At 36.2% G+C, this 25,665-nt stretch overlaps 1 protein-coding gene across 2 annotated transcripts in view; it reads right to left on the bottom strand.

Annotated features, from left to right (window-relative positions):
• Nucleotides 1–25,665, bottom strand: part of SHOC2 (SHOC2 leucine rich repeat scaffold protein) — a 92,441-nt gene that overhangs the window by 53,129 nt on the left and 13,647 nt on the right. Inside the window, exon 1 of one of the 2 annotated variants that reach the window (XM_010370333.2) lies at nucleotides 14,652–15,044. The exons of the other annotated variant lie outside the window; for it this stretch is intronic. The gene's annotated coding sequence lies outside the window, so the exon portion shown is untranslated. Of the gene's footprint in view, nucleotides 1–14,651; nucleotides 15,045–25,665 lie in introns of those variants that run through there. 2 annotated transcript variants of the gene reach the window in all.

The raw sequence follows: 25,665 nt of genomic DNA, 5'->3' as shown, positions 1-25,665 counted from the left end.
AGGGAACATAGAAAAAAAGAAAATTAGTAAAATTTTGAACAAATTTATACTGAGATTCTAGTCTAGTCCACACTTGAAAATGTGATTTTAGAATAAAGGAGGAAGGTCTGGGCTAGAAATAAAGATACAGCTTTGGTGTCAACAGCAAAGGTTTGAAATGAGAATATCCACAAAATGCATGTAGAAGATGGTACTGGTACTCTGGGGAAGATAAATATTTAGAAATGGATGGATGGGCCAAGTGCAGTGGCTCATGCCTGCAATCCCAGCACCTTGGGAGGCCGAGGCAGACGGATCACGAGGTCAGGAGATGGAGACCATCCTGGCCAATATGGTGAAACCTGTCTCTACTAAAAATACAAAAATTAGCTGGACATGGTGGTGCACACCTGTAGTCCCAGCTACTCAGGAGGCTGAGGCAGAAGAATTGCTTGAACCAGAAGGCAGAGGTTGCAGTGAGCCGAGATCACGGCACTGCACTCCAGCCTGGCAACAGAGCGAGACTCCATCTCAAAAATAAAAAAAAAAAAAAGAGAAATGGATGGATGACAAAGCCCTCAAAGAGAAACAGAGGTACACATAAACTAGGAAAGGGTATTGTCAAAGCAGCAGCCAGTTCATCTATTTAAATTTTAGAAGGAAGGAGTAGTCAAAAATACGCAGCATACTGGGAGAAAACTTAGCCTTAGAGAAGAAGGATCTTTTTTCCTTTCAATTAAAAAATGAGAATGACCATTCAGGACATAGGCATGGGCAAGGACTTCATGTCTAAAACACCAAAAGCAACGGCAACAAAAGCCAAAATTGACAAATGGGATCTAATTAAACTAAAGAGCTTCTGCACAGCAAAAGAAACTACCATCAGAGTGAACAGGCAACCTACAGAATGGGAGAGAATTTTTGCAATCTACTCTTCTGACAAAGGGCTAATATCCAGAACCTACAAAGAACTCAAACAAATTTACAAGAAAAAAACAAACAACCCCATCAAAAAGTGGGCAAAGGATATGAACAGACATTTCTCAAAAGAAGACATTCATACAGCCAACAGACACATGAAAAAATGCTCATCATCACTGGCCATCAGAGAAATGCAAATCAAAACCACAATGAGATACCATCTCACACCAGTTAGAATGGCAATCATTAAAAAGTCAGGAAACAACAGGTGCTGGAGAGGATGTGGAGAAATAGAAACACTTTTACACTGTTGGTGGGATTGTAAACTAGTTCAACCATTATGGAAAACAGTATGGCGATTCCTCAAGGACCTAGAACTAGAAGTACCATATGACCCAGGCATCCCATTACTGGGTATATACCCAAAGGATTACAATTCATGCTGCTATAAAGACACATGCACACATATGTTTATTGCAGCACTATTCACAATAGCAAAGACTTGGAATCAACCCAAATGTCCATCAGTGACAGACTGGATTAAGAAAATGTGGCACATATACACCATGGAACACTATGCAGCCATAAAAAAGGATGAGTTTGAGTCCTTTGTAGGGACATGGATGCAGCTGGAAACCATCATTCTCAGCAAACTATTGCAAGAACAGAAAACCAAACACCACATGTTCTCACTCATAGGTGGGAACTGAACAATGAGATCACTTGAACTCGGGAAGGGAAACATCACACACCAGGGCCTATCACGGGGAGGGGGGAAGGGGAGGGATTGCATTGGGAGTTATACCTGATGTAAATGACGAGTTGATGGGTGCTGATGAGTTGATGGGTGCTGACGAGTTGATGGGTGCAGCACACCAACATGGCACAAGTATACATATGTAACAAACCTGCACGTTATGCACATGTACCCTAGAACTTAAAGTATAATAAAAACAAACAAAAAAAAAGATAGGAGTTCAGAAAGCCACCAATATAAATAAAGTCTCCGAGGTTATTCAAGGAAAAAAAAAAATTAGAATGGATTCAGCTACAAACAAGTTTTGTTTGAAGGGAAGAGGAATAAGAGAGTTAAGTGGGATTATCATCTCCAGTTACATACAGAATCATATTCGTTTGGTGAAACAGAAGCAAATTAATCTGCTGAGAGCAAGAAAGGCAGAGTTTGCTATGGGGTTGATGAAAGAAGTAAAAAGGAATGGATGAGGACATAGACCTGAGATAAATAAAATTGCTGAGTCTGATAAATTTTGATATCATTAATTTGTAGTGGCATCAATCTTCAAAACTGTATTTGGCAATCTAAATTGCATTCCTAAATTAATTTAAAGTTGAGGGGATTCACAGAGCAAGTGTGGCAGAACAATAAGGCACCAGACAGTACAGTTTGGGCTGGCAAGGAGAAAAAAGTGAACCTAATAAGCTATTCGTTTCTTAGATAATTAGAGGAAAAGGGAGAGATCAAGGAACTGGAAGAGTGACTTGGAAATTGTGGGGGTGGGGTGAGGGGGTGTCTTACCGATTAAGAATCTGATGTTCTTCCTGCAGAAGAATTTACATTTATCCACAAACATATAAACACGGCATTACACACCAGGTAAAAAACTATGTTCAATTAAGTCAAAGAGTCGGTATAGCAGACGAGCATTAAAAAGCTAAAAAGATAGTAAATTATGACAAAACAAAGCAATAAGCTTTCAATCACAACAGTCCTAAGAATTTGAGATGTAAAGAAATGCGCTGATTTACTCAAGCGCATATTGGAGGCACTGAGTTGCTGAAACTAGAATACAGAGCTATTGATATTCAGGGCACTATTCTAACCAATCTTGCTGACTACAATAACATATCTTATCTGATGAACCATTTGAATGGCATGAAAGCATGAAACAATACTACAACCAAAGGTACCCATTTATGAATATTGCTATTTCCAAACTTAAATACAAAGATCAGCAAATTATAGAAAGAAAATATCTATTAAGTTAATGTTGCCTTAGGACAAATGCCCAATAAAGAGCTTGTTTTCTTAATCTCCGAACAAAGTTCCACGTTCACCAGAAAAGGTACCCTGATGTCTAATTCTGCAGGTCAACTAAAATTTTTCTTTCAATTAAAGAGGCTACAAATATATCTAACTTTCTTACAAGAAGCAGCTACTTATAAGATATTGCACTGGCAATATATACACATTAAAAGGAATACTTTGTGGGTTTTTTGTGTTTTTTTTTTTGAGACAGTCTCGCTCTGTCGCCCAGGCTGGAGTGCAGTGGCCAGATCTCAGCTCACTGCAAGCTCCGCCTCCCGGGTTTACGCCATTCTCCTGCCTCAGCCTCCCGAGTAGCTGGGACTACAGGCGCCTGCCACCATGCCCGGCTAGTTTTTTGTATTTTTTAGTAGAGAAGGGGTTTCACCGTGTTAGCCAGGATGGTCTCGATCTCCCGACCTTGTGATCCGCCCATCTCAGCCTCCCAAAGGGCTGGGATTACAGGCTTGAGCCATACTTTGTTATTTAAAAAAAGGATTTTGCCCACGGCCCAATCATTTATTTTTTCTTTTATTTCTCATAAACATGAAATACATAATGATTATATAAGGTAACAGAAGCAGACAATCTAAACCCAAGCAGATTAATATAAATGTAAGATTTAAAACATTCATGTTATACAAGACTATCATTTTTTAACATGTAAGAAGAGTTTTCAAACTGGAAAAGTCTTAAACTTTTTATTCCACAATTTCAACATATTTTAGGACAAGGAGTGCTGCTGTGAAAAACAAAGGTTTTTTAAAAAGCAGCAAAGTATCACAGGACATTAGGCAAAGAAGCAGAATTGCAAGCAGTTATATCCAAAGAAGCAGAGTGGTCTTAAGGTATAAAATGTTGTCAGGAGTTTGAGACCTGCCTGGCCAACATGGTGACACCCAGTCTCTACCAATAATACAAAAAAAAATTAGCCGGGTGTGCTGGCACGCACCTGTGATCCCAGCTACTCGGGAGACGGAGCTGGAGAATCACTTGAACCCTGGATGCAGAGGCTGCAGTGAGCCGAGACTCCAGGCACTCCAGGTGGTGTGCAATGAGCGCCACTGTACTCCAGCCTGCGTGACAAGAGTGAAACTCCATTTCAAAAAACAAAAAAACAAAAACATGAAATGTAAAAAACCTGTTGGATGCACAGGAGTCATTTCAGGCAGTTAGGCACATGCAGATAGCAGAGGAAGCTATTACAGGTGACTCTGCAAAGCCTACACTTTAATTCTCTACATGTGTCAGTGCATGTGCTACCCATACATAGCCATGTATTTGGGTTGCGTGATCCATGTACTTAAAAAGCATATATTTAATAAGGTTTCCATCATTTACAACTCTGTCATATCTTCCAATTTTGATGACGATGACCTTTAAATTATCTGAAATTATTTTATTTGCTTAACTGTTCCTTATGCCTTTATACCCTTCCTTCCCCCTAACTCTTCAATGAGAACAGGAACTTTGTTCAGTATTGAATGAACATTGTAATATCAGAAAATAAAACATGTAATTAAGTCTCATATTTCCATTTCTACTCTAGAACAATGTGCTTTAGTAAAGAAGAAATTATAATATTTTGGTTGAAACAAAAATTACAGAAAACAGAGCAATGACATAAAGTCACATTATGTATTTCTTGGTTAAAAGATTCTGTTTTCCCCCTGAATTCCCTTTCACACTACAGATTAACAGATGTCCCACACATGATATCGCAAGTAAGAATTTATTAAGTCAGCAGTTAATGAGTTTACACAAAACTCTGCATACAGAGACCTCAATAAATGTCTTTTAAACTGAACTGAGATAATCAATAGATTTTCTCCCAATCTCTCTAAAAACCTCCTACCTTATTTGCATCAGACTTGATTTCCTTCCCAATCAGATCTTTATCCCAAACTGCTCCATTTCAGTAAAAGACAACATTCGATTAAGCAAGAAACTTAAGAAACTTAAGAGTTATTCCTATTCCTCCTTCATTTCCCATATCCAAACCTTTGGCAAGCATGGTGGAGTCTAGTAAAAATGAATCACAAATCGTCTACTCTCCACATTCATTGCCTTCACTGTACTCCAGGCTCTCATCATCTCTCTCTTGAACTACCTTGTCTCCTACCTTGGCCTGCTGATTCCCACATACTTTAAATCCATCCTCCAAAAAGTGAACAAAGCACTTTTTATCCAGATAGTTCACATTACTCTCCTGCTCAAATTCTCTAATGGCTTTCCACTGTAAGCAGCACAAAATGTTACAGAGGACCAGAAATGGCTAATTTTTCAAACATTAATTAGAAGAAAAGACATCTTAGAGTTGTTCCATTAAATCTCAAAATGAACATATTTTAGGAAAAGGTTTCCCTGCCTGTCTCTTCAAACTTATCTCTTATCAATCTCTCATTGGCTTACTATTCCCCAGTCACACTGCTCTTTCTGTTCCTTGAAAACACCAATTTCTTTCCCACCTCAAGTACTTGTCCCTGTTGCCTCTGCCTGGAATGTTCTTCCCCTATTTTCACACGGCTGACTCTTACTAATATTTAGGACTCACCTCAAGCTTCAGCCCTTAAATAAAGCCTTCTCTGACCATCTACCCTGTTTTATTTTCTTCAAAACATTTATTAGTATATGAAATTACTTTACTCTTTTATGTTTATTTGCTTATGATACATCCCATTTCCCTGCAAGAATGTAAGCTCTGTAAGACTTCCTTCCCTAAGATAAGAGACCTTGTCTGTCTTGTTCACAGATACATTGTTAACATCTGTATCAGTGCCTGTTTTATAGTAGTTGATTAGTACCTATATTAAAATAACAAGATATTTAAACTTTAAATTCAAAGGCACTTTTAATTTCAAAGTGATTTGAGAATCTGCTGCAAAGAAACTAGCTGATACTACCCCTTTATTTTGATGCTAATATAAACATTTATCATATAATTAGGTAGTGAATGAGATGATTCTAGATAACCAAGTCTTCTGATTCCATAGTCAATATACCCCTGCCACCCTAACCATGCTGCCTCTCTCATGTTAAAAAATGTAGTATCAGAAAATAAAACATGCAATTAATTCAAATATTTCAATTTCTATTCTAGGACAATATCATTTAGTAAAAAAGAAATTGAATTTGTAATATTTAATATTAATGTAAGTAAATATTTTAACTTAATAGTATATACTGTGACACTAAATTGGAATATAAACATTAACAAATTATACATAAAAACAATGGACATTTTTCCTTTAAAAGAAGCAAACAACAGCTTTTTCTGAAGACAAATTATTTAGAATAAAAGTATAATTTTTCAACAAATTGTTGGTCAACGAAAACTAAATTAGTGCTTATAGACAAGCCAAATTAGAAAATAAAATGATCGAAGACAGATGACTTCACTTAGGTTAAATACATTAAAAAGTAATAATTATATATAATTAAAAATGAGTTTCTCCTTTTTATATTATAGAAGAGGTATCACCGGATATCCATTTTTAAAGTATATTTCCTTTTCTATTCCCCCCAATCCATCAAATATGTGGCATAAGATGGTAGGTTTAAATATATATATACACATCAAACATATCAAAATATATATATACACATATGTGTATGTGTGTATATACACATATATCAAAGATTTACTGTAACTATATACAAGTTATACAATCCATCAACTGTGCTCCTTGGTGTTACCCAATGAGATGAAAACTATGTTCACAGAAAAACTTGTACACAGATGTTTACGGCAGCTTTATAATTGCCCAAACTTAGAGGCAACCAAGATGTCTTTCAATGGGTGAATGAATAAACTGTGGTACATCATAAAAAATACAATATTAATGAGCGCTAAAATGAAATGAGCTATCAAGCCACAAAAAGACACATTTTAAATGCATTTTAAAAGAATTTTAAATGCACATTTCTAAATGAAAGAAGCCAATCTGCAGAGGCTACATACTGTATGATTCCAACTATGAGACTTTCTGGCAAAGATAAAACGGAGAAAATAAAAAGATCAGTGATTCTGATCATTAGAGAAACGCAAATCAAAACTACAATGAGACACCATCTCACACCAATCAGAATGGCGATTATTAAAAAGTCAGGAAAAAATAGATGCTGGCAAGGCGGTGAAGAAATAGGAACACATTTAAACTGTTGGTGGGAATATAATTTAGTTCACCCATTGTGGAAGACAGTGTGGCAATTCCTCAAGGATCTCAGGAAATACCATCTGACCCAGCAATCCCATTACTGGGTATATAGCCAAAAGAGTATAATAAATCATTCTATTATAAAGACACACGCACACATATGTTTATTGCAGCACTATTTACAACAGCAAAGACTTGAAACCAACCCAAATGCCTATCAATGACAGACTGGATAAACAAATGTGGTACATATATACCATGGAATACTATGCAGCCACAAAATAGAATGAGCTCACGTCCTTTGCAGGAACATGGATGAAGCTGGAAGCCATCATCTTCAACAAACTAACACAGGCACAGAAAACCAAACATTGCATGTTGTCACTCATAAGTGGGAATTGAACAATGAGAACACATGGACACAACACAGGGAGGGGAACAACACACACCAGGGCCTGCTGCGGGGTCGGGGGCAAGGGGAGGGAGGGCATTAAGACAAACACCTAATGCATCCAGGGCTCGAAACCTAGATGATGGGTTCATCGGTGCAGTAAACCATGATGGCACATGTATACCCATGTAACAAATCTGCACATTCTGCACATGTATCCTGGAACTTAAACTTTAAAAAAAAAAAAAATCAGTGATTGCTAGGGGTTGGGGAAGTAAGGATGAATAGGTGGAACACAGGAATTCTCAAGGCAGTAAAGCAATTCCCTATGATACTATAGGGATAGCTGCATGTCATTACACATTTGTCAAAATCCATTGAACCTACAACAATAAAAACCGTAATGTAAACTATGCGCTTTCGGCGATAATACGTTAATGCAAGTTCATCAATAATAATCAATGTGCTTACTCTGATGCAAGATGGTGGTGACAGGGAAGACTTCGCTTGCAGGGTGGAAAAGGGAATATATGGGAACTCTACTTTCAACTCAATTTTGCTATGAACCTAAAATTTATCTAAAAGTGAAGTCTGTATTTTAAAAATGTAACTGGAAAAAATCACTTAAAACACTGCTTTATTAAAAGTTGAAAAACCAAAATGTAAAGGCAAAAAATTAAGGTTTACAAACTAGTATGAAAGAGGGCAATATTTAAGAGAAACTAGTAGTCTCATTGTCTGTAACAATCTACAGAGGACCTCTTAAGCCTCTCCTAACTCAAGAATAAAAACAGCCCTATGCCTATAAGTTTTAATCAATTGAAAAAACATTATTAGGCCAGGTGTGGTGGCTCACACCTGTAATCCCAGTAATTTAAGAGCCTGAGGCAGGCGGATCACTTGAGGTCAGGAGTTCAAGACCAGCCTGGCCAACGTGGTGAAATCCCATCTCTACTAAAAATACAGAAAAATTAGCCAGGCATGGCTATAATCCTAGTTACTCGGGAGGCTGAGGTAGGAGGATCGCTTGAACCCAGGAGGTAGAGGTTGCAGTGGGCCAAGATCAGATCATGCCACCGCACTCCAGCCTGAGTGACAGAGCAAGGCTCCATCTAAAAAAACAGAAGAAGAAAGAAAAAGAAAAAAGATATTATGAATACCTATGTATCAGAAATCCTCTCTTTTTGCAAAATAATTCCTATAAAAGTCTGAACAGAAAAATGTAAAATGTAAAATATCGGGGGAGGGAGGAAGACAACTTTTTAAAAAGTTCTAAATCTCTAATTAGGTAACAGACTTGGGTTAACACTTTTACCTAAAATCTCATCACTATAAAGTGAAATTAGAATTAAAACAGTCTGACATCAGCAATTAGAGGACTGAAACCTTTCTGAATGACTTGCTACAAAATATAAGATGATCTGTTCCTTTCCATTCTACTGGTTTTGGTATTTTATGTCTCAGTTCAAATCCCAATTCTATCTGCATAAGATCTTAGATATTTCTATAAATTCAGTTTTCCTAGGTGAGCTATTTTTTCACTACTGATTATCAGAAGAGAAAAATTTCCCACAATAAAATCAGAAGCAACGTCATGCATAGAATTTAAAAAATAAAAAGACCTTTGGTATCTAGTACAATCAACTATTCTACAGATGAACTGATCTGTGCTCAGTTATGGGGTCAATTAGTGGCAGAGGCAGGAATGAACCAAATTGTTCTAACTTCACAGTGCTCTGCTATCTCATCCTACCTCCTCCAAATGATGTTATTTCCACTTACAACACATCAAATTACTTGAGTGACTATAAATTCTCTCATTCATAAATATACAAAAAAAGTTACTAAAATCATTTGCAAGACTCAAGAACAAGTATTTGTATTTTCCCAAAGTTAGGTGCCATGTTAACTTTAATGAATCATAATTGACAAATAAAAAGTGAATATATTAAGGTGTACAATGTGATGTTCTGATACACATACATAATGTGAAATGAATACCACAACTGAATTAACATATCCACTAACACACAGAATTATTTGTGTGAGAACACTGATACACTTTCTTAGCAAATTTCCACTAAAAGACACAGCATTAACTATAATCATGCTGTACATCAGATCTCCAGAACTTATCCATCCTAAAAAATGGAAACTTTGTACCCTTTGACCAACATTTCCCCCATTATCTCCAATCCCCAGAAACCACTATTCTGCTCTCTGCTTCCATGAGTTCCACATTTTAAAATTCCACATGTAAGTGACATCAAACAGTATTTGTCTTTCTATGTCTGGCTTATTTCACTTAGCATATCAGCCTTCAGGCTCATCCACATTGTCACCAATATCAGGATTTCCTAGATTTGAAGGCTGAATGTCACATTTTCTCTTTGTATTCCTCCATCAATGAAGACATAGGTTGATTTCATATCTTGGTTATTATAAACAATGCTTCAATGAACATGGGAATGTAGATATCTCACAACATAATAATTTCACTTCCTCTAGATATATACCAAGAAGTCAAAGAAATGAGATTGATGGATCATATGAAAGTCATCTTTTTAGTTTTTTGATGAAACTCCATACTATTTTTCAGTATGTGGATGTACCAAGTTATGATGATGTAAAAGAGTTCTATTCTCTCTTATCCTTACCAACACTTACAGTCTTACTATCGTCTTTTGGATAATAGGTATGAGGTAACATCTAACAGGTGTGAGGTGACATCTCATTGTGGTTTTTATTTGCATTTCCCTGATGATTAATGATGTTAGGCATTTTTTTCACATACCTGATGTACATTGTATGTGGTCTTTTGAAGACTATCCACGCAAGTCCTTTGTCCATCTTAAAAAATTGGGTTGTTCTTGTAATCATTGAGTTCTTAAATATATTTTGGATATTAAATCTTTATCAAATGTATGGTTTGCAAATATTTTCTCCTATTCTGTCAATTATTGTTCACTCTATTGATCGTTTCCTTTGCTGTGCCAAAGCTTATTCAGTTGATGCAATACCATTTCTCTATTTTCGCTTTTATTCCTTATGCTTTTGGGGCCACATCGAAAAAATCACTGCCCTGACCAATGTCAATAAACTTTTCCCTTTGTTTTCTTCTAGTAATTTTACAGTTTTAGCTCTTTAAGTCTTTAATCTATTTTCAGTTGATTTTTGCATATGGTGTAATGATTTTCATGTGAGTTTTTATATATAGTACAGGAATGAAATTTTTATGCTCATGCTTCTGCATATGGATATTGTTTTTCCAACACCATTTATTGAAGAAACTATCCCTTCCCCATTGTGTGTTCTTGACATCTTTGTTAAAGATCGACTGACGATACACATGGTACAAGCTTTCTGTTCTGTTCTACCAGTCTTTACCTCTGGTTTTATGCCAGTACCACACCATTTGGATTGCTAGGTTTGTAGTATACTTTGAACAATTCTGGAGGCATCGGGTAGTACGATGCTTCCAAAATTGTTCTTGCTATGGCTGCTTGGAGTCTTTCGTGGTTACATACAAATTTTAGGATTGCTTTTTCTATTTCTATAATACTGTAGGATCTTTAAAGAAAAAAAAAACTTTTAAAAAAACTGTCTCTTGATCAGAGAACTTAATCCATTTACATTTAAAGTAATTGTGGATAAAGACTTAACAATGTCATTTTGTTGTTTTCTGACTATTTTGTAGTTCCTCTATTTTTTCATCCTCTTAATGTCTTCCTTTGTGATTTGATTTTTTTTTTTTTTTTTTTTTTGGTAGTTATATGCTTTTTCTTTATCTTTTGTGTATTTACTACAGGGGTTTCTCTCCACACGATGTATATAAGACGTCTTATAGTTATAATAGTCTGTTGTTAGGCTGATAAAAATTTAATTTCAATCACATACAAAAACTCTAACTTCTCCACACCCTCTCCAAGTTTACATTATTGAGGACACAATTTATATCTTTTTATATTATATATCTATCAACAAATTATCATAGCTAAAGCTTTATTTTGTTCCTTTGATGGTGTCACGCTTCCCTGATCATTTGAGATCCTTATGGACTTGCACGGGTTTCTACATATTTGAAGAAGTAGGCACCTCTCCAGACTTTAAAGAGGAGCTTAAACATAGGAAGCCCTTTACCAGTCAGCCTGTCCAGAGATTGTGGACAGTATGGCTAGCATTGTCCATGAGCAGGCTTGCTGCTTGCCTTCTCCAGTAGGCTAGCCTCAGTTACCAGGTTCGCAAGGGTGGGTCTGGAGACTGGTTCTGTGGGATCTGGCCTGGTGCCCTGGGTCCACGGTGCCAGCCTGGCACTGGGTTTCATTGAGGTGGTTCTAGTGCTGGGGTTCACAGTAAAGTTGGGTGCTCACTTGACTCTCCTTCCTGCACTTGGAGGGTATCTTTCTCCATACTGTGCTGCACAGGCTTGGGAAGGGATGAAACAATTAATGTGAAACTGTCCTTCCTAACATCTTCAATGCATCATTTTTGTATCTATGCTACACCCGGGTGCTACAATCTATCATTTGGAATCCTTAGCTCTTGTGAAGGTATTTTTGTCTATGAATGGTTATCCCAAATGTTTCTGTGAAGAAACAAATGCTGAAAACTACTATTCTGACATTTTGCTAACATCGCTCTTTCTATTTAACTTGTAAGTATGATGAAGTCACTCCCTTGCTTAAAAAGTCTGATGCCATCCCATCTTTCAAAATAAAAGGCAAGTCCTTACTCCAACCTCTAAGACTCCACATGATCTAGCCCCTACTCCTCTAGCTTTTCTCCAACTCTCCCTGCTAGGTACTTGCATTCCATTCACATTAATTTTGCTTTTCTCTGAATGCAGACCTACATTCTCACACATTAGGTCTCTGTTCTAGCGATTCCATCTGCATATATATAGCCCTTTCTCTCAAATATCATTGTTTGTTCCCTGCTCAAATATCTCATTCTTGATCTACATATAAAATAGAAATGTCTCTTTCCTATTATTTTTACCCTGCTTCATTTTTCTTCACAACATTTACTACCTGATAAAATATATTTACTTATTTATTTTGTCTATCATCTCCCTCTCCTCTATGAAAGTGAAATCTGTGAAAGCAGGGGCTTCTGACTATTTGGTTTGCAGCTGTATATTCAGAGCCTAGAACCTGGCCAATACTAGATGTCTAAGAAATGGTTACTACATGAATAAAACAACAAATTAATATATCTAGATATAATTTTTTAGAATAAATTTCTTCTTTAAGAAATATAAACGATCAGCTTCAAAATATGATATCTCAGTAAAACAAAAACTAAAATGAAAAATATAGAAGGCATAGTATAGAATTATGTTATTCCCATTCCCATACCCATCAGAAGCTACCACTACAATAATAAGATATCAAGGATTTCACTGAGTGATATCATGATTATACTATTCAAACTTAAGAGATTTTTATTTGATTAACATATCCTACTCAGGGCCTGAGTAGGATGAAAAGGACAATCCCACAAAGATGCAGTTCTGTGTAGGGTATCAGTCAGAACAGGAAGAGATAAACACTGACATATTATGGTAACCCACAAGAGGTTTAAGAGGCCAACTGGGATACGGTGGGAATGCTCATAGGAAGACAGCTCAACCTAGAGAATCAGAACCTGATTGGGGGTGAGAAGAACATCCACAGGTAGTGATGAACCACAGTGTGATACTGGAGTCTAGGAGAGTAAGGAAGATTTCTACATGATAGGCTTGATGATTAAAGGGGAGGCTGAACATCATGAACAGTTAAGACTTCAAGTAAGGTGAAGAAGGCATTCACACAGAGGGTAAGCCTAGCATGGAGAGTCAGAGTCTGAGCGGGGTTGGGGTGGAGATAGGGAGAGTCAAACATGGAGGTCTGTCAGTATGGAATGCCAAAGCCCAAGTGGAGGCGACATCACAGAAAACAGCAGAGTAAAGATCTCTAAAAATTCTCTCTTCAACAAAAGCACTAAGAAAACTGGAAAATATAGTCAGAATCACCTTTATCAGAACTCTAAAAATTAATAAAAAGCTTGCATCCAAGTCGCATTTATTTTTAAAAAGCTTAATCTCAGTAAGAATGATGAGTTTTCTAACATTTTAACTTGCCCTAGACCCATCCCTTGCTCTCCGGATCCACAGTAGTCTCGAAGAAATGACAGCTCACATTCCCAGTGCACTCTAGAAGCTACCTTAAAAAGCAGCAAGAGTTGTAGCTCATTCAAAGCTTCATTTCCCCCCAAATTACTACTTGACTGATCTTGTTTCCAGGAAGACCCTATTTGCAATGTGACCTGACTCAGAGCTTGCACAATGCAAAACGACTTGTCCCCAGGGAGATATTCATTGAAAAAAATTACAAGAAAGTGTTTTATACCACATCTACTTGAAGCAGTGAATAACAGTTGGAGCAAAAGACTAAAATCTTAAAACAAAAAGCTGAGAATGAAATACCCATAGGGACTTTGAAAAGCTCTGACATATTACTGGGAATCTAGAAGATCATATACATGCTTAAGGCTGTGTGCATGCTCAATAAAGACCTGAAAAGGCCCTAAGCTTTGACGCTCTGCACAAGCAGGACATAAGGACAAGGCAGAGTTGCCAACTACCCAGCTGAGTGTTGAAGGCATGCCCCAACACACACACAGAGAATTCTCTGGCAAAGACTAGGAGATTTACTGGTTCCAGGCATGTAAAGAAATCTTTGTCCAGTCATTAGCAACAACTAAGCTAACCAACTAGTGACTGAATGATCTACTGAGGTAGTCACACACATCAAATAGAGTTTGCAGAATTAATTCACAAAAGTAATTAAATGAAGAACCAACTACAAGTATTCCAACAAACCCTGGAGAGAGGGCAAAATGTGCTTTTCATAGTTGCCAAATTATTTTAAGTTTCCACTATTTTGACATTTTTATGCTAATAGAATGTCCACATTATTTCAAAGATCATTTATCATTTAAAATGTCCAAATGTAATTTTCAACAAAAAATTTTAAGATAGATAGGCAAAGAAACAAGAAAATATGAACCATACACAGGAAGAAAAGCAAATAACAGAAACTGTCCCTGAGGAAATTCAGATATTGGACTTATTAAACACTTCTAAGTTGGCTTTTTTTTTTGGCTCAAAGATACATACTTTTTATTTGTGATCTGAATAATCTTCATCTTCCACTGTAGGCAGAAGGAGCACACATAAAGGTAGGATCCATAGATTTTCACTGGATAATGGTAAAATGTAACAGGGCCTGGATAAGTACCAACTTCAAAATAAAAAGCAGAAAATAGTATCACAACGGAATATCCTAAGAATGGATATAACAATATATCATGGAACAAGGAGCTTATGAACTTTGTAACATGTCACATTTCAGATTTCATAATAAATTTTCCATGGTATGTTTTTGTCATTCTCAGTTTTTCTATAAGAACAAAAAGGCGGGGAGATAACAGGCAGGTTTTCCTTTGAGACGAGCAAGGAGGAGGAGACTGGTGAGATCAAATCCAATCCGTAGCCACATGGGGCAAAGTTGGGGCAAAAGAGGATCTGAAATGATAATAGGTGGAAGAAGTGTGCTAAAAGAGTTGGTAGAAAGATTCTGGGTTGCCAAGAAGAAAAGGAGAACGCAGACTGTTAAAATTGATCCATAAAAGGCCAATGTGACTTTCCCTGACCAGAATTCTTAATTCCATTCTTACTGCCTCAAGATTAACTTCCTTGTTTAGATATAGGAAAATAAGTTCTCAATTTGACAAACACAAGTTACTCACTCTTAATATTTAACATAGTGAGACTACTTTTTGTTGTGTGTGTGTTTTTTTTTTAATGAGATGGAGTTTCATTCTTTTCATCCAGGCTGGAGTGCAGTGGCTCGATCTCAGCTTACTGCAAACTCCTCCTGCCGAATTTAAGCAATTCTCCTGCCTCAGCCTCCCGAATAGCTGCGATTACAGGAGTACACCACCGTGCCCGGCTAATTTTTTTGTATTTTTAGTAGAGACGGGGTTTCACCATGTTGGCCGGGTTGGTCTCGAACTCCTGACCTCAGGTGATACACCCGCCTTGGCCTCCCAAAGTGCTAGGATTACAGGCGTGCGCCACCGTGCCTGGCCGTGAGACTACTTTTTTTTTTTTTTTTTTTTTTTTTTTTTTTTTTTTTTTGAGGCGGAGTCTCGCTCTGTCGCCCCGACTGGAGTGCAGTGGCCGGATCTCAGCTCACTGCAAGCTCCGCCTCCCGGGTTTACGCCATTCTCCTGCCTCAGCCTCCCGAGTAGCTGGGACTACAGGCGCCCGCCACCTCGCCCGGCTAGTTTTTGTATTTTTAGTAGAGAGGGGGTTTCACTGTGTTAGTCAGGATGGTCTCGATCTCCTGACCTCGTGATCCGCCCGTCTCGGCCTCCCAAAGTGCTGGGATTACAGGCTTGAGCCACCGCGCCCGGCGAGACTACTTTTTGTTCTCTAGTGAGTCAGCAAGGTTTCAGTGTTCCAGCAGAACAACTCAGCCATTTATTACTGATCAAGCCATAGAGTTGAAGACACAGGCTCACAGAAGGTTGTGATAGCTCATGTTCACTTAGGTAAAAGTTGTAAATGAAAATTTAAAATCCAATTTCCTGTAAGTTATCTATTTTAAAAATGTTCAATGAACTAAAGGAAAACACGCCTATAGAACTAAAGGAAGGTATAAGGACAATGTCTCACCATATAGGGAATATCAATACAGAAATATAAGTTGTTTTTAAAAGAACCAAATAACCTGGAGTTGAAAGTGCAATCACTGAATTGGAAAACTCACTAGAAGTGGTCAACAGCAGAGATGAGCAGGAAGAAGAAAGAAACAGCAAAGCTGAAGATAAGTCAATTGATATTATCCAGTCTGAGGAACAGAAGAAAAAAAAAAGAATAAAGAAAAAGAAATGGAGCCTCAGAGATCTGTGGAATATCATCAAGTGAACTAACATACTTACAATGGGAGTCCCAGAAGGAAAGAAGGAAAAGAAATAATGGTTGAAAACATCTCAGTTCTGAAGAAAAGCATCAATTTACACATTTTAGAAGCTTAACTCCAAGCAAGATAAATTCAAAGAGAATCCACATGAAGGCAGATGATTATCAAACTGCTGATAGACAGAATTCTTTTTTTTTTTTTTTTTTTTGAGACGGAGTCTGGCTCTGTCGCCCAGGCTGGAGTGCAGTGGCCAGGTCTCAGCTCACCACAAGCTCCGCCTCCCGGGTTCCCGCCATTCTCTTGCCTCAGCCTCCCGAGTAGCTGGGACTACAGGCGCCCGCCACCTTGCCCGGCTCGTTTTTTGTATTTTTTTAGTAGAGACAGGGTTTCACCGTGTTAGCCAGGATGGTTTCGATCTCCTGACCTAGTGATCCGCCCGTCTCGGCCTCCCAAAGTGCTGGGATTACAGGCTTGAGCCACCGCGCCCGGCCCAGAATTCTTTATCTTAGAAAACTGAGGATGAAAAAACCGAAAACAAAGGCAACAAGAGATGTGACTCATCATGTACAAGAGATACTAAATATTAACATTTAATTTCTCATCAGAAAATATAAAGGCCAAAAGGCAGTGGGATGACATATTCAAAGTTCTAAAAGTATTTTTTTAAATTGTCTAAAAGGAATTCTATATCCATAAAAACTATCCTTCAAAAATGAAGGTAAAAGGAAGACATTACCAGATAAGCAAAAACTCAAAAGAACTCATTGCTAACAGACCTGCCCTATTAGAAATACTAAAGTGAGTACTTTGGGTTGAAATGGAAGGACACTAGAAAGTAATTCAAATATACACGAAGAAAAAAATCATAAAAGAAAAAAACCTATACACTGCACTTCATCAAAAATAAAAAGTTTTGCACCACAAATGATCTTGTTAAGAGAATGAAAAAAAACAAGCTATACAGACTGGGAGAAAATATTTGAAAACCATGTATTCGACAAATGCCTTACAGTTAAACATAAAAAGAACTCTCAAAACTCAACATTAGGCCAGGCACAGTGGTTCATGCCTCACTTTGGGAGGCTGAAGCAGGTGGATCACTTGAGGCCAGGAGTTCGAGACCGGCCTGGCCAACATGGTGAAACCCCGTCTCCACTAAAAATACAAAAATTAGCCGGGCATGGTGGTACATACCTGTAATCCCAGCTACCTGGGAGACTGAGGCACCAGAATTACTTGAGTCTGGGAGGCGGAGGTTGCAGTGAGACAAGATCGCACCACTACACTCCAGCCGGGGCGACAGAGGAAAATGCTGTCTCAAAAAACAAACAAAAAAAAAACAAAAAAAAAAAACCTCAACATTAATAAAAGAAATAATACAAGTAGAAAATGGGCAAAACACTCAAGCAGATATTTCACAGAAGAGGAGATACAGAAAACAAGTATGTTCAAGTAAGATGTTCAGTATCATTAATCAATAGGGAAATGCAAATTAAAATCACAATGACAGATCACTACAAACCTATCAGAACTTAGGAAAAAAAAGTGAGAGATGGGGAGAGAGAAATAACTTAAATACCAACTATTTTAAAAATTAGTTGGGTATGGTGGCATGTACCTGTAGTCTCAGATACTTGGGAGGCTGAGGTGGAAGGACTGCTTGAGCCTAGGAGGTGGAGGTTGCAGTGAATAGAGATTGTGCTAACTGCACTCCAGTCTGGGCAACAGAGCTAGACCCTGTCACGAAAAAAAAAAAAAAAAAAAAAAAAAACAACCAACACAAACACCACTATTTTGTCTTTCCTCAGGAAAGACAAATGTGTGTGGTCAATCCACAGAAAGAGTGTGTGAATCATTTTTCAACATATCCAAACATCCTATAAAATGTATACCAGTTATCCAAGTGGCCAGGTTGAGTGGATGGTGACAGTTCCTCAATTTGTTAAAAGAAAAAATCTAAATTAAAGACAACAGAAAACCATTAAATAAGAGAGGAACTGATAAAATCATCACAGTAAATAAAGATGACAAGAAACAGAATCAGTAAATTAAAATGTTCATAAATGTGCTGTAATACCTAAGCAGCACCTGAATAATTTGTTAATATAACCTCCATATAAAATTGTATAACTATGAATAATTGAATTTACATATATGATACATGCAAAATCACATGTATTACACTTTCAGCATTTACAGGACTTTGAATGGATATTTTTAATATACACTATTTTCACATATATGCTGACTTTTGAACCTAACCCTAAAGATGTGCCTTCTTCCTAATATGATTCATTTCTTTTCTAAGAAAAATATAAAGTATGTGAGAGTTATGCATCTCTGAAAGAGGCACAGAAGAAGAAACAGAAGAACATGCACCACAATTAATATAAAGATTAGACACATAAACCCCAAGAAACTTTGATGAAACAAGATTAGGAAAGGCAGCACTGCTTTCCAGTCTTGGCAAACTGAGTAAAATGAGTGGCCCACAAAATACACAAAATCCACATGTCTATCTCAAAAAAAAATTTTCTCCTATCATTTCAGTCCTGATTCTATAGATAGCACTAATAATTTTTATCATTCTGGTAGTTAAAAGAGAAATTTATTCCAATAATACATTATGTCTAAATGCATAATTCATATAACCAAGAAGCCAATTATTTTCAACCAAGAAGCCAATTATATATAACCAAGAAGCCAATTATCTTTCTGAAAAGTATGTTAAAAATATATATATTCTATAAATTTAAATTCAGTACCTTAGAGATTAACTTCATAGTCATTTAAGTCCACTTTTCCATTAATAGTAGGAAAATATTTCCACAACTGACCAATAGGAAGGGATGATGTAGCTCAGTTGAGAAAAGAATCCGACTCCTCCATTCTTGGCCTGTGCACCAATTCTTAAAAACTAGCACTGATTATTCCTTAGTATAATATTGGTAAGGGTACATGCTTATTTTAAAACTACTCTTTCTCTTGCCTAGCAGAAAAATAATTCAGAGAAGTGAGGGGGAAACTAGATGTCTAGAAACTTGAGTTCTACATATATTAAAGTTGACATACCTCATAATCTAACATCAAAGATGACTTGATATCTTACCTCAATTCTCATGCTAAGTGGAGATACCACCTAGCTTTCCATCTCAAAAGTAATGTACTCAAAAGTAATCCCAGAACTTTTGGAAGCCAAGGTAGGGGGATTGGTTGAGGCCAGAGGTTCGAGACCACCCTGGGGAACATAAGGAAACCCTATTTCTACAATAAATAAAAAAAAATTGCCAGGCATGGTGGCATGTGATTATGGTCCCAGCTACTCAGAAGGCTAAGGTAAGAGGATGGCTTGAGCCCAAGAGATAGGGGCTACAGTGAGCCACGATCATACCACTGCACTCCACTCTGGGTGACACAGTGAGACGGAGTCTCAAAAAAATAAATAAATACAATTTTTAAGGCAGTAAAAAAAACAGCAAAAAAAAATCTGGAGTTATAGGATTTGGTTCCAATGTGACTTAGGCAAAAGCTACATTTCTAGGCTTCAGTTTTTACATCTGAAAAATAAGTCAGGAGGGCTACAAGATCTCTAACATTCCTCCTACTAAGACTTAACAGAAAGTAGTTCCAAAGGAGATCAATTTTTGATGTTTAATACATAGGAGGCATTCAAGAATTACTTTTAGTCTGGAAAATCAACTGTAACAAAATTTCCATGTCAAAGAATTCTCAGATTTATAGAAAACACACTACTACAGTTAGTTCTTATTATATTTACATCCTGGGACAGCAATTATTATTTATTCCCATTAAAAAGCAACTGACATGCAAATACATGTTTTGAAATACCATAACAATACACTGATCTGAAAATACTCTATAATATATTCTCGGCATTTCCCAAAATGTATTTCTATAACATTCAGTTCCATTATCAAATAGGTTTGGGATAAGATGTGCTTCCAATGTAATTACACTCCTTAAGTAGAAATTATTAGTGTTCTATACATTCTTCGCAAAGTACATTATTATATTACATAGAAGATATCCCAAATTTATTTGGATCACAAAACCCTTTTTGAGAAATATCTATCAATATCTCATAGTGTTTCAACTGCTCAAAGTACATTTATTTAGTACTAAACACAGGCACTATCATCAAATTAAAACACTGAATTTTATTATAAATTATTAAAAATGTAATTGAGATTTTAAAAATACTGAAATGATCAATAATTGAAATAACAAAGGCTAAAAACTGAAAGCTCCAATAATCTACCAAGCATTAAAATTTTCTGTGAAGCTATTAGATGTGTTTTTATATTTGAGACTAAGAAATATATAGTCAGTCACATAAAAGAAACGGGGTGGAAAAAATACTTAGCTTCTCTTCACAGGTAAAATTAAACTCAGGCAAACGAATATAAGAATATGTTCAAATCAGAGAAGAGAAGGCTTGCCCACTAGCTATCAAAATTTTTCAAATGTATTTCTTTAACACATAGGGCCAATTAAGTGAGGAAATTAAATGGACATTACCCTTGAAAAACAAGATGCCATTCAGAATACCAGATTATTCCAGAACTAACATTCATTAAGCCAAAGGACTTAAAAATATTCTAGTAGCAGAACTTAGCACATGAAAGTTTAATTTTCAGATTCAGCTGAAAGAAGAATCATCATCTAAGGCAAACTGTAGAGCTGATGAGTCCTCTAAAACTAAACCCTAGCTTTAGTTATTAGTCTTTAGGCATTAGTCTCTGGTCTCATGCTTAATTCTTAATTCTAGACTTAACAGTTTCATTCTTAATGCTTTCTAATGCACAAGACTTCCTAACTACAAACTGATATGATCAAACTCATATGTTAAATTGTGATTTTGTTTAATAAAAAAAAATTTATCCAAAAGAACCTCTGTAAATGAACTATTTTTGGCTTTCAGAAAACTACATCAAAACATTTTATTCCTTAAAGTGATCTTAATTCTGACAAAACTGGACTGGCCTATAGCTGTTAGGATTTCTGATTTGAAATGGCAGGAGAATGATGGTATGGTCCCCTCTTTTCCTCTTAAAAATATCTGAAAACAACTAGGAGAGGAGAGTGAGAAACAGAAACACAAACTACATCTTCAACAAACTTGGACATATCCCTAACCACACTATATGAGAAAGTCTACTAAATACAGTGAAGGTAAAGAGGGATGCTAGAAGAGCTCAAGCCAGGGAAATGGCTTGCATCTTCAAATCTTAAAACTATTAGTTCAGTTCTGTAAATTACATGACAGTCAGAAAAGCAAACCCAACAGTCCCTTGCTTGAAACATCTGAAGCTTTCACAGACCTCATGTGGCATCACTAAAACATAGAGTCAGGATTGGACCAAAAAAAAAAAAGGACATGCCCTTTCCTAAGAAAAGATGATGCAGACTAATCAAGATAAATACTGCCATAGTAAAATGACTGTTTCTCAAAGATTTAAAGAGAGAATCCTTTGAGAATCTAAGCAAAAAACATTACTATCTTAACATGTGAAGGAGAAGGGAATCAATGTTTAAAAATCAGTGAAGCAGGTTGGGTGTGGTGGCTCACGCCTGTAATCCCAGCACTTTGGGAGGCCGAGGCAGGCGGATCACCTGAGGTCAGGAGTTTGAGACCAGCCTGGTCAACATGGTGAAACCCCATCTCAACTAAAAAAAAAAAAAAAAAAAAAAAAAAAAAACACAAAAATTAGCTGGGCAGGGTGAGAGGTGTCTGTAATCCCAGCTACTCAGGAGGCTGAGGCTGGAAAATCACTTGAACCCAGGAGGTGGAGGTTGCAGTGAGCCAAGATCGCACCATTACACTCCAGCCTGGGTGACAATAGTGAAACCCCATCTCAAAAAAAAAAAAAAAAAAATCAGTGAAGCAGTATCTAGAGTATTCAAGAATTTATCCCCAGCATGAAACCAACAGCTAAACATCGCTAAACATACAAAACCCTAAGGAATATTGTTTTCATAAACTTTAAGAAAATACTCGACGATAAAGTTCAGCCATCTAAAAGATTTTTAAAAAACTATCCGAAAGAACAAACTTTGAGCATTTGAATGCACTCGACTATTGGTCTAAAACTATGGCAATGGCTACAGAATATAACGTAATTGTTACAATTCCTGACAATGTTTTTATATAACCAACAAAACGTGAGAGTAAACAGATTAAGGAATGCTAATAGCTTTATACTGTACTGCTTTACATCTTTAAGTATATTTCCATTGTTAACATACCTTATCTCTTAGTCCATTAGCTATAAAAGATAAGGCTATAACCATAATGCTATAATAAATATAAATGAGCTAAATAAATTCATTTTTTAAAAGTCTCAGATTAGATCTCAAAATAGAATGTAACTATATGAACACAAGACTCCCCTAACCCCCAAATCTGAATGGATGAAAATGAAATAGAGATTTACATATTCAAAATGACACAGGCATTTATAAGCACAAGCATATTCACACTAGCATAATCTGTAACAGCAATATATGAAAACACCTGAATGTCCACCTACTAGGACCTAGTTACATAAATTAAAGTTTATCAAGGGAATACTATGTAGTTAATAAAAAGAATGGGGCAACAACTGAGTTTGTATAGCAAATGGGCTAAAAGACTCCGGAGCCAAACTGCCGGATGCTGGAGTTCACCTTCCAGCTAACAACTTACTAGCATGTCATTTAAAGTTTCTGTGCCTCAGTTTGTTCCTCTGTGATAAGGGAATAATATTTACTTACTTCTCACGTTTGTGATGAAGATTAGTAATCAATACAAAAACACTTGTTAGAGCCTAGACAAAGCACTAGGTGTTAGATATTATTACAGTTAAGTGAGAAAAAGTGAACTGTAGAACAGCATAGTATGCTATCATTTACAAAAAACTTAAAATATATACATATATGTGCATAAAATATACATATATGTGCATAAAATACACATATATGTATAAAATATGTGCAGAAGGATGAATAAACTCATAGTAGTTTCCCAGGAACAGAAACTAGGTAGAAGAGGTTTCAGAGTGGGAGAAAGATTACTTAACCTTTCTATACTTTTTGAATTTTACACCACATGCATGTATGGACTAGACAAAAACTACTACTTAAGTTACCTTTAAAACTCTTAAAAGAATCTAGGATGACTAAACACAGTGCCACTTTTCTGGTTAGTTCTCTGTCTACCATGCCTAAGGTACATTCACTCACTTCAAGGGTCACACAAATAGCAAATTCTCAGAGGTAAATGTATGTCCCCCCAAGATATCACAGAGTTCAGGTATTTCATGTTGTCACCATATAAAATATAAAAGGGAAATATCTTAGGAGACAACACTGCAAGGACATATGGAAAGGGAGTGTTCACTGCAATGTGCATATAAACAGCAAAATATTGGAAATAACCTAATGTACATCAATAGACTAAATTATGGTACTATGCAATATTGTATGGATATTAAAAATGACAGCATAGTGTAACTTTATGTGTATAAATTATAATTTTTGTATATAAATAAGAAATAGTAAATTCTAGACTCTTTCCACATGGGAATACAGATATATTTCATCTTTCCATTGACAATGATTTGTGATATGGTTATATCATAATTTAACCATTCCTATTATCAACTGATATTTAGGTTGTTTCTATTTTCCATTTTTTAATCTTTTTGCACCAAGATATATAATGCTTCACTGAACATAAATCTTCACCCACAGGGACTAATATTTCTGTAAGGCAAATTCCTGAAAGTAGAACTGTCAGGTCCAAACTAATATGCACTTTAAATTTTTATATGTACTTCCAAACTGCCTTCTTCCAAAGAGCCTGCATCAACTTATACTCTTCCAGTCTTGTAAATTAGTAATCATTTTCATCAATCTGATGTATGAAAAATGATATATTATTTAAATCTATGTAATTATTAGTAACAGTGTACAAATATTTCCATTCCTCCACTGTTTGTGGTGTTCATACAAAATACAGCTAAAAACTACATCGTGTCTAACACATACTGTGGCTTTTTTAATTTGCCAGAATTTAATCTTTGGGAGCCTCACATAAAAATCCAAACTTTTCATTAAAAAAAAAACAAAAGATATGGGCATCACTGGACTGGATCCACATTTCTTTTATTTGTTTGTTTTTTCAGAGACAGGGTCTTACCACATTGTCTAGGCTAGAATGCAGTGGCTGTTCACAGGTGTGATCAGTGTGCACTGCAGCCCTGAACTCCTGTGCTCAAGAGATCCTCCCACCACAGCCTCCACAGTAGTGGGACTATAGGTGCTTGCCACTGCGCCCAGCTCTGTATTTCTTAATGTCAAAAATCAACTGGCATTGAAAAGGAGCTGCCCTCTCCAAGTGTTCTCCAATTCAACCACCTCATATACTTCCCCTACTGGATTCACTCATTTATGTTACCCGCCTGGTCTCCTGTAATAATTAAAGTTTAATATCCCAGTTCTATTGGTTTATTTGGCTACATTCTGGCTATTAAGATTCTTTGTATAAATGATATTAATACCTTATCTTGTACAAACATATGTATTTACTGTTAATATTCTTTTAACTTAATCATATATAATCATAAATATATATAAAATTTTGAAAGTCTAGAAGAACATCCATAAAGTGTTAGCAATGCTATCCTTCAACTACAGGTGATTTTCACTTTTTATCTCTGTATGTATACCTTTTAAATTGTATAATGAGCAATCACTCCTTTCATAATTAGAAAAAAAAAACTACTCTCATTTTGAAATAAAATATATAACACTAACCATTACGTTAATTTTTAAACTGATAAAGGATAAAGCCAATTAAAACTTTACCTACAAGGAAAACCTGACTGCATAAGAGACCTAAATAATAATCAGAGATCGTTTAGTCTATGATTACCCATAAAGAACTTAATAGATTTACTACTTCCAGCCAGAATTACAATATAAATTGTTTTTACAAGTGGCATTCAGAAGTACATGGAATGATATGACTCACTTTAAAGTTGTAAAACAAGTTTTTGAATATTAGCAGTTCAGAAAACCAATTTTCTCCAATTATATTTAAATTTTTATAAAGATAAAATATAAAAAGTATATTTTCATTTGGTCAACATTTATACTAAGTGTAACGCACTTAGTATACCTTGCACTTTGCAAGGTGCAAAC

This window comes from Rhinopithecus roxellana, chromosome 11 (assembly GCF_007565055.1).
Source record: "Rhinopithecus roxellana isolate Shanxi Qingling chromosome 11, ASM756505v1, whole genome shotgun sequence".
NCBI lineage: Eukaryota > Metazoa > Chordata > Mammalia > Primates > Cercopithecidae > Rhinopithecus > Rhinopithecus roxellana.
The sequence above is the reverse complement of the archived record's forward strand: the minus strand, read 5'-3'. Positions and strand labels throughout refer to the sequence as shown.